Below are 14,524 nucleotides of genomic sequence, written 5' to 3' on the forward strand. Positions count from 1 at the left end.
TGGACTCCCCCTAGGGCGCGCCACCCCCTTGGCCGCCCTCCTCTCCTCCACTCCTTTATATACGGGGGAGGGGGGCACCCCATAGACACAATAATTGATCTCTTGATCTCTTAGCCGTGTGCGGTGCCCCCCTCCACCAAAGTCCTCGATAATATTGTAGCGGGGCTTAGGCGAAGCCCTACGATGGTAGAACATCAAGATCGTCACCACGCCGTCATGCTAGCAGGACTCTTCCCCGACATTCTGCTGGATCGGAATCCGGGGATCGTCATCGAGCTGAACGTGTGCTAGAACTCAGAGGTGCCGTTGTTTCGGTGCTTGATCGGTCGGGCCGTGAAGACGTACGACTACATCAACCGCGTTGTTCTAACGCTTCCGCTTTCGGTCTACGAGGGCACGTGGACAACACTTTCCCCTCTCGTTTCTATGCATCACCATGATCTTGCGTGTGCCTAGGAATTTTTTTGAAATTGCTACGTTTCCCAACATCACAACCTAGGGCAAATAGGGTTATTCCTTTAACAAAAAAAGGAATGTTTCCAAGGAAAAGAATATTGGGGTTGGGCCAAGATGAAAATGGCAAGGTCTTGGGAAGGATATGAGGATGACAAGCCACTCTGGAAAGAAAGAAGAGGTCATCTTCTCCAGTTTCCATACCACATAACCACAGAAAAAAGAAAACTCAAGCAAAATACTCAGAAAATCAAAAGAAAAAGGAAGGCCAAAAATCAGGGTGTGACAACGTGTTAGGCAACATTCCACATAAAAAAATCTGTTTTTATCATTGACCTACCCGAGGACGAGCAGGAATTAAGCTTGGGGATGCTGATGCGTCTACAACGTATCTATAATTTTTTATTGTTCCATGTTGTTACATTATCATTCTTGGATGTTTTACAATCATTTTATAGCAACTTTATATCATTTTTTGGGACTAACCTATTGACATAGTGCCCAGTGCAGTTGCTGTTTTTTTTATTGTTTTTTACTTCGCAGAATATCCCTATCAAATAGAGTCCGAACGCAACAAAACTCTTTTGAGATTTTGTTGGACCAGAAGACAACTTGAGAGCCAAGGAAGCACTTGGGGGGAGGCCCGTGGGGCCCATAAGACACCAGGGCACGCCAAAGGCCCCTCGCGCGCCCTGATGGGTTGTGGTGCCCATGACGGTCTACTCCACCGCCTCTCAGATCTATAAATACCCGAATATTCTAGAAAGCCTAGGGGAGTCGACGAAACATAATTCCAGCCGTCGCAAGTACCAGAACCATGACAATCTAGAGCCCTATTCCAGCACTCTGCCGGAGGGGAAAACGATCACGGAGGGGTTCATCATCCACATTGGTGCTCCTCCGATGATGCGTGGGTAGTTCATCATAGACCTACGGGTCCGTAGGTAGCAGCTAGATGGCTTCTTCTCTCTTTTTGATTCTTAATACAATGGTCTCTTGGAGATCTATTTGATGTAACTCTTTTGCGATGTGTTTGTTGGGATCTGATGAAGATTGAGTTTATGATCAGTTCTATCTATGAATATTATTTGAGTTCTTTGATCTCTTATATGCATGATTGTTATACCCTCGCATTTCTTCTCTGAATCTTTGGTTTAGTTAGGCCAACTAGATTGATTTTTCTTGCAATGGGAAGAGGTGCTTTGTCATGGGTTCAATCTTGCTGTGTCCTCACCCAGTGACAGAAGTGGTAGCGAGACACACATGTATCATTGCTATTAAGAATAAAAAGATGGGGTCTATTCTTACATGAGTAGATCTTGTCAACATCATGTCATTGTTCTTATTGCATTACTCCATTTCTCCATGAACTTAATACATTAGATGCATAGTAGATAGCGGTCGATGTGTGGAGTAATAGTAGTAGATGCAGAATCGTTTTAGTCCACTAATCTTGGATGTGATATCTATATACATGATCATTGTCTTGGATATCATCATGATTATTTGATCTTCTATCAATTGTCCAACAGTATTTTGTTTACCCATGTATGCTATTTTCTCGAGAGAAGCCACAAGTGAAATCTACGCCCCCGGGTCTATCTTTTATCGTATTGCTTTCCGATCTATCTTTTACCATATTTATTTTCAGGTCTATTATTCCAAAACCCCGAAAAATACCTTGTAGTTTTTATTTGCATCTTTTGTTTTGTGTTCTTGTGCGCTCTATTTATCCAAACTCATACCATTTAATCTATATTATCACCATGGAGGGATTGACAACCCCTCTTACGCGTCGGGTTGCGAGTATTTGTTCTTTGTGTGCAGATACTGTTTACATAGTGTTGCTTGGTTCCCCTACTGGATTGTACCTTGGTTTCATAACTGAGAGAAATACTTACCGTAGCTATGCTGCATCATCCCTTCCTCTTTGGGGAAATACCGAAGCTTTCTCAAGCCACGTCAGGGACCGGCCAGGTGTGGCGGGTGGGGACGAGGGGAATGGCGCAAACCATGTGATGTATTTTGCAATCGTGGCACGTGTGTGGCACGGGGCATGAGTGGCCGAAGACCAGACTTGAGTGAGAGAGGGGACCAAGTGTTTTGAGATTTTCCTTTTCGTCGTACACATCAGAAAGTAGACAAAACCTTCCATTTGCACATTTGTCTAGGCCCACTAGCCAACAAATATAGTTGGCTAGACACATGCAAAGATAAAACATAAGATGATCACTATATGATCTAAGGGTATCACAAGACCGGCCAGCAAAAATTTGCTGGCTAGACGCGTGCAAACATAAACCATCGGACTATCGAGTGATCACAAAGAATGAATCAACTTTTAGCCAGTTGTCGGTTGGATATGTACAAGCGTATCTGTTGGCTAGAAGCGTGTAAAAAATAATTATGGAATGAATTGTGTGTAATCAGAGGGTATCACATAACTAAACAAACTGGTCAAATATGTGTTGGCCAAACGAGCATCCAAATATTTCCAGACGAGCATAAACATAAATTATAGAATGATCTATATACGACCTGAAGGGTATCACAAGATTAAACCCCACTAGCCATTAAATGTGCGCCCTATATGCGTCAAAACGTAATGGCTAAACGCGTGCGGAATGATCGGTTAGCAATCTTCAAGCCAACAATGAATGGTCTAATATGTGATCTAAAGATATCGCAAAAATGAACTATTGGGTAGCAAATACTTACGGTTAGATGCGTTTAAATTAAATTACTCCCTGGCATCCATATTAATTGTCGATGATTTGATATAGAGGGAGTATTATATATTTTTATAATTGTTTTAATCAAATAAAATTATTGTGCGCCGGAAATGGGGTGCATGCCCTGGCTAGACTAAGCTTTCCGGCCTCCATACCGCGGCAACGCGTGCGAACGCCTTACCCGTGTGTGTCGCTAACCTGTGGGGCCGAGCGGTATCACAAGATTAAACCCCGCTAGCCATTAAATGTGCGGCCTATATGGGTCGAAACGTAATGGCTAAACGCGTGCGGAATGATCGGTTAGCAATCTTCAACCCAACAATGAATGGTCTAATATGTGATCTAAAGATATCGCAAAAATGAACTATTGGGTAGCAAATATTTACGGTTAGGCGCGTTTAAATTAAATTACACCCTGGCATCTATATTAATTGTCGATGATTTGATTTAGAGGGAGAATTATATATTTTAATCAAATAAAATTATTGTAGGCCGGAAATGTGGTGCATTGCCCTGGCTAGACTAAGCTTTCCGGCCTCCATACGGTGGCAACGCGTGCGAACGCCTTACCCGTGGTGTGTCGCTGACCTGTGGGGCCGAGCGGTCCCCTGGTTCACATGTCAGTGAGCGATATAGGATGTTTAGGCGTCGAAGTCCATGTGAAACGGCACGTCCATCCGCGAAACTGAGCCTGTATATATTCCCCGCCTCCTCCGCTTCCAACCTCATCGATCGGCCGGTGGTTTCTTCTTGGTTGGTTTCGTGCTGCCACTTCACTCTGTCGGGGTCGCGCCCACGATGTCCACGAGCGCTGGAGGTGGAGGCGGCCGGCGCGGCGGCCGCGGTGGCGACCAGCAGGGTGCGGTAGGACGCGGTCGAGGCCGGGGAAGGGGCGGGGAGCAGCAGGATGCCCACCGTGGCCGCGGAGGCGGTCGTGCCCAGGGCGGCGGCGCCGACGCCGGGGTCCAGCGCGGTGGCCATCGCGACGCCGGGCGAGGCCACTTGGGCGCTCATCGAGGCGGGCTAGGCCGAGGCGGCTTGGAGGTGGGGGCGGTGGAGCGTCCCGTGGGCGCGGGGCGCGGCCGGCCGCCGGCGACGGCGACGGTTCCGGGTCAGGCAGAGGTGGAGGCGCTGAGCGGAGAGATGGAGAGGAGGTTGGCGGTGTCGGAGGCGGTCCAGGGGTCTTCGTCCTCGGCGCCGGCGGCAGCCGCCACGGGAGCCCAGGAGTCGCAGGTGGCCGTGGTCGTGCCGCCTCGGAATCTGGCTCCGGCGTCGAGCAAGTCGACGGGGTTCCATGCGCGGCCGGGGTACGGGACGGCCGGCAAGAGGTGCCGGGTGCGCGCCAACCATCTCCTCGTGCAGGTCGCCGACAAGGAGATCTACCACTACGATGTACGTAATGTGTCTCTGCTTTCGCTCACGTGGTGCTCTTCTTTTGGAAAGACTTCTCTCTAAAATAGGCTAGGTTTTGAGCTTTTTCAAGGGATTGGCTAGCTGTCAGGTAACTGAAAATCAGATTTGGGCCAGTTGATTCGCTCTGAGCCGTCAGATGCAAGATGGTTGACCAGATCAGCTTCTTCAACCTCATCACTGTTCATCTTCTTCAACCTCGAACCGCGGATCTAGCACGGGCTAACCGCCTGTGGCCGGCAGCGCTCCCGGGCCAGCCTCTCCGCTCCGCCCTCCCCCAACCGCCGCCTTGTTGCCGCCGCCCCCGGCCATCCCTCTAACCGCGGCCACGAACCTTTTTTTCCGGCGAACCTACACCCCCACCCCCAACATGCCTAAGATAGATAGTCGGGCCGCCTGCCACCCTAAGATAGACCCAACGGGCTTCTCCAGCGAGCCGAGGACTGCATCTTCCTTCTCTCCGGCGGCTTCTTCCTTCCTTCCTTCCTTCCAAAATCGACTGACCCAAAAACTATTTTCAGGTGACTTACAAGTAGCTATTGTGAGCTTTAAAACCCTTAGAACATGGCTATCATTGGCAATGCATTAATCCCTAATAGCTTGTAGAGGAATAGGAGTATATGTTCATTTCACATCCACCTTAATTTGCAGTAAATTTGATTGGCATGCTGGACTAATTTTGCAAATCAAGGTCAGTTTAAGGTCACTTGGAAGTGGTTTTGCCACATACATCGATCACCCAATTTTGTAGTGCAGGCATGAGTTTTGAGTTCCTGTTTCCGAAATATTTTGGTCAGCGCTGAAATCACCAATTTAGTTATTTCGGTTTTCATTTCGGTGAAATGACCAAAATTTCAACTTGAATTAACTAAGATCCAAGCAAATATTTTAAAATTTCAAAACAATATTTTGAATTTCTATGTACTACCGAAATTGCTGAAATATTTTGACCGAAAGGCAATTATTTCAGTATGTACCGAAATGAGTGAAATTTCCGAAATTACACTGAAAGTGAGAACCATAATTACAGCCTAGACATTAGCAGGATTCACTTTGGCAGAGATTTATGAAAACCTGGTGGTTTCAGTGGTTACCAAAATATTTACGGTTTAATCAAATAAAATGCAGTGAAAACTGAATCAGGGCCCAACTTAATTTGTTTATTTATCAAATTTCATAAAAAAAGGTTGAATTTTTGTCAAAGTCAAACGAAATTTCGGCACATTGGCCTAATCTGATATGCAGATTTGGTAGGAAAAATACGATTTACCTGTTCTCATTCTTATGTTGTTTATAACAATTCTTTGAGTTGCCTACATTGAATATATTTTTCTCAAAACACACCTAAGGTGTGTCATCTGTACTCTGTCGAATAGTTGATCATATATGTCAAATTAATTATCAATTTGCATAGATTTGTTTCTCAGTATTGGGGTCATTCAGTTGTTGTCAAATGCTTTGAAAGATGTTATTATAATCTTTCTTTTATCTCATGACACCGGTTGATTTGAATAGCAATTGCTATATTCTTATTGATATAGGTATCAATCAGTCCTGAATCGATGGCTCGTGAGAGGAACAGATCTATAATTAATGAACTTGTTAGATTGCATAAACAACATTTGGATGGGAGATTGCCTGTTTATGATGGAAGAAAGGGAATGTTTACTGCAGCTCCACTGCCATTTAAAACCAAAGAATTTATTGTCAAAGTATCAAATACCGAGAGAGGATACCAGGGGTATGATGTTTTCCATTTTTCTGATGTAGTTGTAGTTTATGTATCACTTGTGTTAATCCTTCTCTTTTTCAGGGAAAAGGAGTATAAGGTCACCATAAAGGAAGTTGCAAAACTAAATCTATACAATCTTCAGCAATTCTTGGCTGGTACGCAGAGAGAACTGCCGCAGGACACTATCCAGGCTCTTGATATCGCTCTGAGGGAAACCCCCACTGCAAAGTAATGTGTCCAGAGATATTTGATTCATATAGAACAGCACATGTTTATTGGCAGAGCGTATCTTCCTATTGCTTGAGGCCGTGCTTGTTATTCTAGTTCCTTCATACATAGATTTATTTTGCTTGCTAATTTTTGACAGGTATACACCCATCTCAAGATCATTTTTCTCAAAATCATTTGGACATGGTGGTGACATTGGCAGCGGGGTGGAATGCTGGCGAGGGTATTATCAGAGCCTGCGCCCCACACAGATGGGATTGTCACTGAATATTGGTATAGTAACATACTGGTTTCTACCTATAATAACTTACTGCACAAGATATTGTTCTTCTCTTCATGAAAGAAGTGTGTACTTCCTCCGTTCACTAATGTACGACCTATTAGCTATTTCAATATTGACTACATGATACTAAAATGAGTGAACATGCGTACTAAATGTGTCTAGATACATACGAATCAAGAAAAAGCTAAAATGTCTTATATTAATGAACGGAGGGAGGTGCACCCATCTCTTATAAACTAACCATATCATTGCAAGATCTATCTTTGCTTGTGAAACACAAAGTATGCATTCCACAGTTTTCATATTAATTTAAGTGCTTTTTTGAACTTCATCGTCAGTATGAAGCTCTGGAGTTCATTATTTAAAATCCTTTGTCTGTTTGATGAATTTTATATTTTCTTTATGCAGATATTTCTGCAACAGCATTTTACAAAGCTCAACCAGTTATGGATTTTGCATTGGAATATCTTAACATCCGGGGTGATGCTCCAAGGCGTTTGTTTGACCAGGATCGCCTGAAAGTATGTACCATGATACAGCTTTATTTGCATCCTTTGTCATTCTTTACTGTACCAAAATATAATGGTTGAAGTTGATCTTGTTTTGTCCTTTTCTGCTTTGTAGCTAAAGAAAGCCCTCAAGGGAGTCCGAGTTGTGGCAACGCATCGACCTGATATATCCATTCGTTACAAAATTACTGGGATAACCTCAGCTCCGCTAAATGAATTGACGTATTTGTTACCTCTTTTGTACTCATCATTTTCTTTAGTTGCATCGCATTTCATTTATTATATCATGCCATACTCTTACGTAATTTTGTTTGCTTTTTACAGATTTGACCTAGACGGGACAAGGGTATCAGTTGTCCCATTACTTTAAACGCCAGTATGATTACTCTTTGAAATATATACAGTGGCCATGCCTTCAAGCTGGCAGTGATAGCAGGCCAACATATTTGCCTATGGAGGTTTCCTTTTTCTTTAAATCCTGATCTATTTGATTGCTTAAAACCAATTAATAGGGCGGATACATATGCATACTTATATATGTAAACTTCTTCAGGTTTTGTCTGATGCACCCATATGTAATTAGAATTATCCTTTTGTATGCAGGTTTGCAACATACTTGGAGGACAACGCTATTCGAGAAAGCTAAATGAGCGTCAAGTCACAAACTTATTGAGGTTGGCATGTGAGCGGCCAGATAAAAGGGAGGGTAGTATCGTGGAGGTGAATTATCTATTTATTTGATTTTTTTTTATGTTAAGTGGAGGTGAATTTGTTAGTTGCTCACATTTGACCTCTTTGTTGTTTACATTTAGATATACATTTTCTGTTCTTGTCTTGTGCTTTTTTATTATGTTATTATAACATTGATATACCATTTTATATTATCAGGTTATTAACAGAAACAACTATGGCATTGATGATAATGCAAAAGAATTTGGAATTAAGGTGATGAACCAACTAGCATTGGTCGATGCTCGTGTGCTGCCTCCTCCAAGGGTACATGTTTTTTATTTATACTAAAGAATAATCTCATAAAAACTTTGAGAGCAGTGTCTCCTCATGAAATTGTTCTGTTTTTTAGCTTAAATACCATCAGTCTGGACGAGAACAAATATGTAATCCGTCGGTAGGACAGTGGAACATGAATAACAAGGTATTTTGAGCTATTTATCTTTTTTAATCATCTTCTTAATACTTCAGTTGCACTAATTTGCAATTAATTCTGTTTTCACAAGCAATATAGTTGCTACTGGCAGTTTGTGCAATGACAATGTTATGTGGTCTCTTAAGGCATATGTACTTATTAGTTGATACTTAGTCAGGGTAACACATCTCCCTCTAGAGATCATCTCTTTTTCTTCTCGTTTTTGCTGACAATTGTAATTATCTTCATGGAGAAATCATTAAAAAACGTTTTGTGTTGGTCATGGTAATGTTTCAACGTATTTGGTGGTATGATGTTTTTATATTCTGGGTTAAAATATGAGCTTGCATTTTCAGAGAATGATAAATGGAGGGTCCATCAGGCACTGGGCCTGTGTTTCATTTGGCTCTCGGTTGCAATGGAATGATGTTAGCGTGTTCTGCAACTATTTGGTTGGCACGTGCAATAACATGGGCATGGTAAAAAAACTTTCGCAACTCAGAATACAATGCTGTTTATAATATAATGTATGGGCGACCTGACCATCTTTTTCTTCTTTTGATGTAGCAAGTAAGTGAGACACCGTGTGTGGACATTGTTCAGGCACGCCAGGGTAACTTAGAAGCTGTAAAAAATATATATAGACAATCTGCCCAAGTGCTTGCTCAGCAAGGTTTGGAAGGACAAAACCTTGAGTTACTATTTGTAGTATTACCTGATGGACCTAATGCAAGTGATTGTTATGGTAAGCACATCAAATGGCTTTTCAGGGTGATGGGAGTTTTTTTTTTTTTTGCTGTGCTGTAGTAACCTTTCGTGCATATACAGGAAGAGTAAAGCGGCTTTGTGAAATTGAGCTTGGTTTAATAACTCAGTGCTGTTTACCTAAGCATGTTCAGAGAGCTGGCACACAGTATCTACAAAATATGGCCCTTAAGATCAATGTTAAGGTAGGATAAACTGTGCAAGTGCATGCATTGTGGCTGTAATTCAGAGGTCAATCATTCCGCTGACAATTTTAACTTAGGTTGGTGGTCGGAACACCGTGCTGGAAAACGCATTGCTTCGGAGGATACCTCTGTTGACAGATAAGCCTACAATTATATTTGGAGCAGATGTGACCCACCCATCTCCTGGGGAGGATGTGTCTCCATCTATTGCAGCGGTTTGTGCCCTGACAATCTTTGTACTTTCTCTTATAGCGTCGCTGTTCAATTATTTTGCTCGAGACCTAGTGTTTTGAGGTTTGATGTTTTTTTCATCATTGAAGTGCATGTACTAGAAACTATAGTTTAGCAAATGTACTCTTGTCAACTGATGTATATCTGTTTGTTCACACATGACTTAAGAAAAACTCATGCTTTAGAAAAATCCATTTTATAAAGCATGGGTTTGAGAAAGGTTGTGAGATAAACCTCGTTTGCTGTTGAGAATATGAGTTCATACTGGGAAGAAATGAGATAATTTACCTCAAAGTTGTGGAATGACATATATTTAGATAAAATTTATATAACTAAACAGACATATATTGTTCTATATTGTACCAGAACGTTTTTTTTCTAGATTTTTTTAGAAGCCATGTACTGTCTCTTACTATATTGTATAACTAGATCATGGCATATTTTTGTTCTTGCACTGTAGTTCCAGTTTCTACAAAGTAATCTTAAAGCTTTCACAGGTTGTTGCGTCGATGGATTGGCCTGAAGTGTCTAAGTACACATGCTTGGTGTCTTCACAAGGTCATAGGGAAGAAATCATAGCTGACCTTTTCACAGAAGTGAAAGATCCACAGAAGGGGGTTATATATGGTGGAATGATAAGGTAACGTTGGATATGCCAGTGTCTGTTACTGTTGTTTTTTTCCTATTGTAATATTCCTTGTGTATACATGTCTCTGTTGCAGAGAGTTGCTTTTGTCCTTCTATAAAGCAAACAAGTCTTGCAAACCTGGAAGGATAATATTTTATCGGTTAGTGAAGGAAATTATTTGTGCTCTGATTTCTGAATCAATGCCTTTGTTGTCTGTACTGAGAGCTTATTTGCTTTCCTTGCAGAGATGGTGTTAGTGAAGGCCAATTTAGCCAGGTCTTGCTTTATGAAATGGATGCAATATACAGGGTATTCTTTTTGCCTCCTTTATTTCTCTCTGTTTCTATATTGTATTTGATTTTATTTAGTCGGTTGCAGAGAATAATAACATAGCCCTTTGAAATTGTATTTGATTTTATCTTGTTGTTTGTTCTCTCCTAGGCTTGTTCTAGCTTAGAGAACGGTTACCTTCCTCAAGTTACATTTGTTGTGGTGCAAAAGCGGCATCACACACGGCTATTCCCGGAGGATCATCGTTCAGGGGCCATGGCAGATCGAAGCGGAAACATCCTACCTGGTAAACTAAATTTGCTAAGCAAGTAATTATCTTGACACATAACATTAGGTTGACTTTTTTACTAACTACATATGTTGTTGTCAGGTACCGTTGTTGATACAAAGATATGCCATCCCAGTGAGCTTGATTTTTACCTCTGTAGTCATGCCGGCATTCAGGTAACAGCCGATCCTTGCTGGCGCATCTCCAGATCCTTATTTTCTCCTTTGATGCATACAACACTTTAGTACCCTTTCACATTGGAGTAATGTAATGGCAATTGCTTATGCCTATCAGGGAACGAGCCGTCCAACTCATTACCATGTCCTCTTCGATGACAATAATTTCACCGCCGATGCGTTACAAACACTGACTTACAATCTGTGCTACACGTAAGCAGTTTTCGGTAGTTTTTACTGCAACCCTCTGCTAAAAATATCATCCCCTCTCACCGATGCCTGTCCTAACTATTCTGTCTGTCTCACAGTTACGCACGGTGCACGCGGTCCGTCTCGATTGGTACGTCTTGATGTGTAATTTTGCATTGTCCGATATCTACCTTTTGCCTGAGTGTCCGATGTCGCTCCCTATAGCCATGCATCTCATTTTCCTTCACAGACAATTGACAGTTAATTTTCTGTTCCATTTGTTGCAAATTAACAGTTCCTCCGGCATACTATGCGCACTTGGCGGCTTTCCGGGCGCGGCACTACCTGGATGACAATCACTCTGATCAGGGATCATCTTCTGTAGGCGGCACCCGAATGCATGATCAAGCTGTCCCGGTAAAGCCACTGCCCAAAGTTAAGGAGAGTGTCAGGCAGTTCATGTTCTACTGCTGAAGACCGATCTCGCATTGTCTGGATAATAGTGGACGGTTTTGCACCTGTGGAACTTGCAAATGTTATAGCCCAAAACTTGTACTATGATGTCTTGTTTGGAAATTTCTGTGATGTGATGCAATGTTGAAAATTAAAATACTTTTTTTAACAATCATGGTCCCCTGAATGCATTACTCAAATTGCCAATCTAGTTTTTTTTTCTTCTTTTCGAAAGGGAGGCTAAAACCTCCGGCGATGTACATTCTTGTTGATTTTTCTGTAGAGTACAAAACAAGAGACCTATGGGTGAACCATTACAAGGTACTAGTAGTTGCCGTTGCAACGGGGGCCATCCATATTTTTAATAGTTTAATAATTATTGTGTCACGCATATACTCTCTCCGTCCCAAAATATAAGATCATATAAAGGACATTCAACATCTTAAGTTCCTCCTCCTGTGCTTTCAAGAAATGTTGGGATTGAAAATAAACTTAGCGAAGAGCGAAGTGATGGTGTTGGGATACATTGCGGAGGAGTCTCTCCGTATAGCCAATCGACTTAATTGTCCACTAGGGTCATTCCCGACTACTTATCTCGGCATGCCGATTAGTGATTCCCGTCTCCAGGAGAAGGACCTCCGCTCTACTGTGTCCAAGGTTCAACATTGGGTCGAACCATGGCAAGGGCGTTGGCTTTCCAAGGCTGCGAGGGTAGTTTTGATCAACTCCTTCGTGATTAGCCTGTTGATGTATCTAATGGGATTCTATAGTTTACATGAATTCCTCCATCAGGAGATTGCCAGGTATCAGTCCCGGTTCTTCTGGGCGGGGAAGGGTGATAGGCAGAAATATCACATGGTTAAATGGTCTGAGATATGCAAGCCCAAAGACCAGGGCGGCCTTGGGTTCATTTCCTTCAAGCGGATGAACATTGCCTTATTATCCAAGTGGATGTGGCGTATTGAAACCGATGACGGTGGGCTATGGCTTGAGATTATCCGCGCAAAATATTTGTGTGGATAACCGTTAGCTTTCGCCCCTAGAGCGGGTGGCTCCCAATTCTGGCAGTCAATCATACAATTGTTGTCGGTTCTTCGGATAGGATTTTCGATTTGTGTCGGGTCGGGCACCAACACATTTTTCTGGTTGGATCGGGTTTTTTTGCGCATAGTTCTGGTTGGATCGTTGGTCGGGCACTAACCGTTTGCGGAGCAGATCTATTTGCTCTTTAGTATTTACCCCCGTCCGCAACTCACGGTGGGTGCGGCTTTGGCGGACCTTGGGAGCGTTGCCTTCCGGCGTACCTTTGGTCCTCTTGAGCAAGATCAATGGGCGGAGCTGCTAGAGTGCGTCGCCCTCCACACTCCCCCACCCTTGAGTAGGGATGAGAATGGAGTTGAAACTTTCCACTTTTCGGAAGGAAAATGAAAATGAAGAGGAAATATGAAAACAGAAATGGAAATTTGCAAATTGGAAGTGGCAATTGAATTATTTTTATGCGGAAATGGAAACAAAAACGGAACAGTGTTTTCCGGTGGAACAGATGTGGAAACGGAACTTTCTGTTTCCGTGAATATGGAATTTATGTTCTTACTATAGGCTTATGGTTGCTTTATAGCCTAACCACCAAACAACACGCAATGACATAGTGAGCAGAAGGGATCATTTGAAACCCAACTTCTCTACCACACACATACTCAACTAGACCCTATACACAATTGTCATGTACTACTGCAATACTATGCTAAGTTGCTAACATAATCATATTATTTTGTAGCCATGTTACCAATTCATTAAATTTGTTTGTTTTGTGTGTGTATTTCTCTATGATTCGAGGGGTTTTAAGTTCCGGTCAACGCCCATTTCTGTTTTCGTGTCCGCTCTATATTGTCTGTTTCCGTATTCATTTCCTGGGTTTCTTATTCGTTTCCGTTTCTGCACGAAAATATGAAAACAAATGTGGTAGCACCCATTTCCGTCCGTTTCCACTCCGTTTTCATCCCTACCCTTGAGCATGACGTCATCTCTTGGCATCTCGGACCAAGTGGCGTGTTTTCGATGAAGTCCTTATACCACGCGATTTTGGCCATTCCTAGTCCAACGGAACTGAATCTCCTATGGGAGATTAAGCTGTCGATGAAGATTTGTATCTTCCTTTGGCAATGGCCGGGTTCGTGGTCGCCCACCTTCAGGTACAGAAGTGCTTAAACGAAACGGCCCTAGTGATGGGCTATGCCCGCTACGTGGAGTTCTGGAGGACTCCAACTACGTATTGTTCCTTTGCCCGGCAGCGGTCTTCCTCTGGAGGTGTTTTCCGGAATGTGGTGGGAGGGATTTGGTGCTATGGTATCTCCCGGACATGTTTAGGGAGATCCTTGGCTTCCCATGCATGGTTCACCCATCCCTTTGGGTGGCGATGGGCACCCTCACGTGGACCTTATGAAATGTGCGCAATAAAGTAGTGACTGAGCATGTGATTCCGCTCCGTGCGACTGATGCAATTTACAAAATGTGTGGCTTCTTACAGCTTAGGAGACCGCTTAGCAAGCGGCGAGATCGAGACACCATCGACTTGATCATCGTGGATCTTTGCTCCACCGCCAGATCCATTGCTCCATCGACTCCTCCACCACCTCCCGAGTCGGATTAGCTAGTAGCCTCCATTTATTTGCAAGGGTTTGTTGTGCCATGCCCCCTGCCGAACTTATTTTGTACCTTGTTGCACTCTCTACTTTCGTTTGAACCTTGAACCGTTGATGTTGTCGGATGTTGGTGCGGTTGCTTTATAATATAAAGTGGAAGAAACTCTTTTTCATTATATTATGATAGTGTAAAAAAATGATCTTA

General features: G+C 42.9%; 1 pseudogene; it reads left to right on the plus strand.

Annotated features, from left to right (window-relative positions):
- The first annotated feature begins 6,142 nt into the window (after positions 1–6,142).
- LOC119293214 lies at positions 6,143–11,888 on the plus strand (annotated as a pseudogene).
- Positions 11,889–14,524: the final 2,636 nt, after the last annotated feature.

Source organism: Triticum dicoccoides, chromosome 4B (genome assembly GCF_002162155.2).
Source record: "Triticum dicoccoides isolate Atlit2015 ecotype Zavitan chromosome 4B, WEW_v2.0, whole genome shotgun sequence".
NCBI lineage: Eukaryota > Viridiplantae > Streptophyta > Magnoliopsida > Poales > Poaceae > Triticum > Triticum dicoccoides.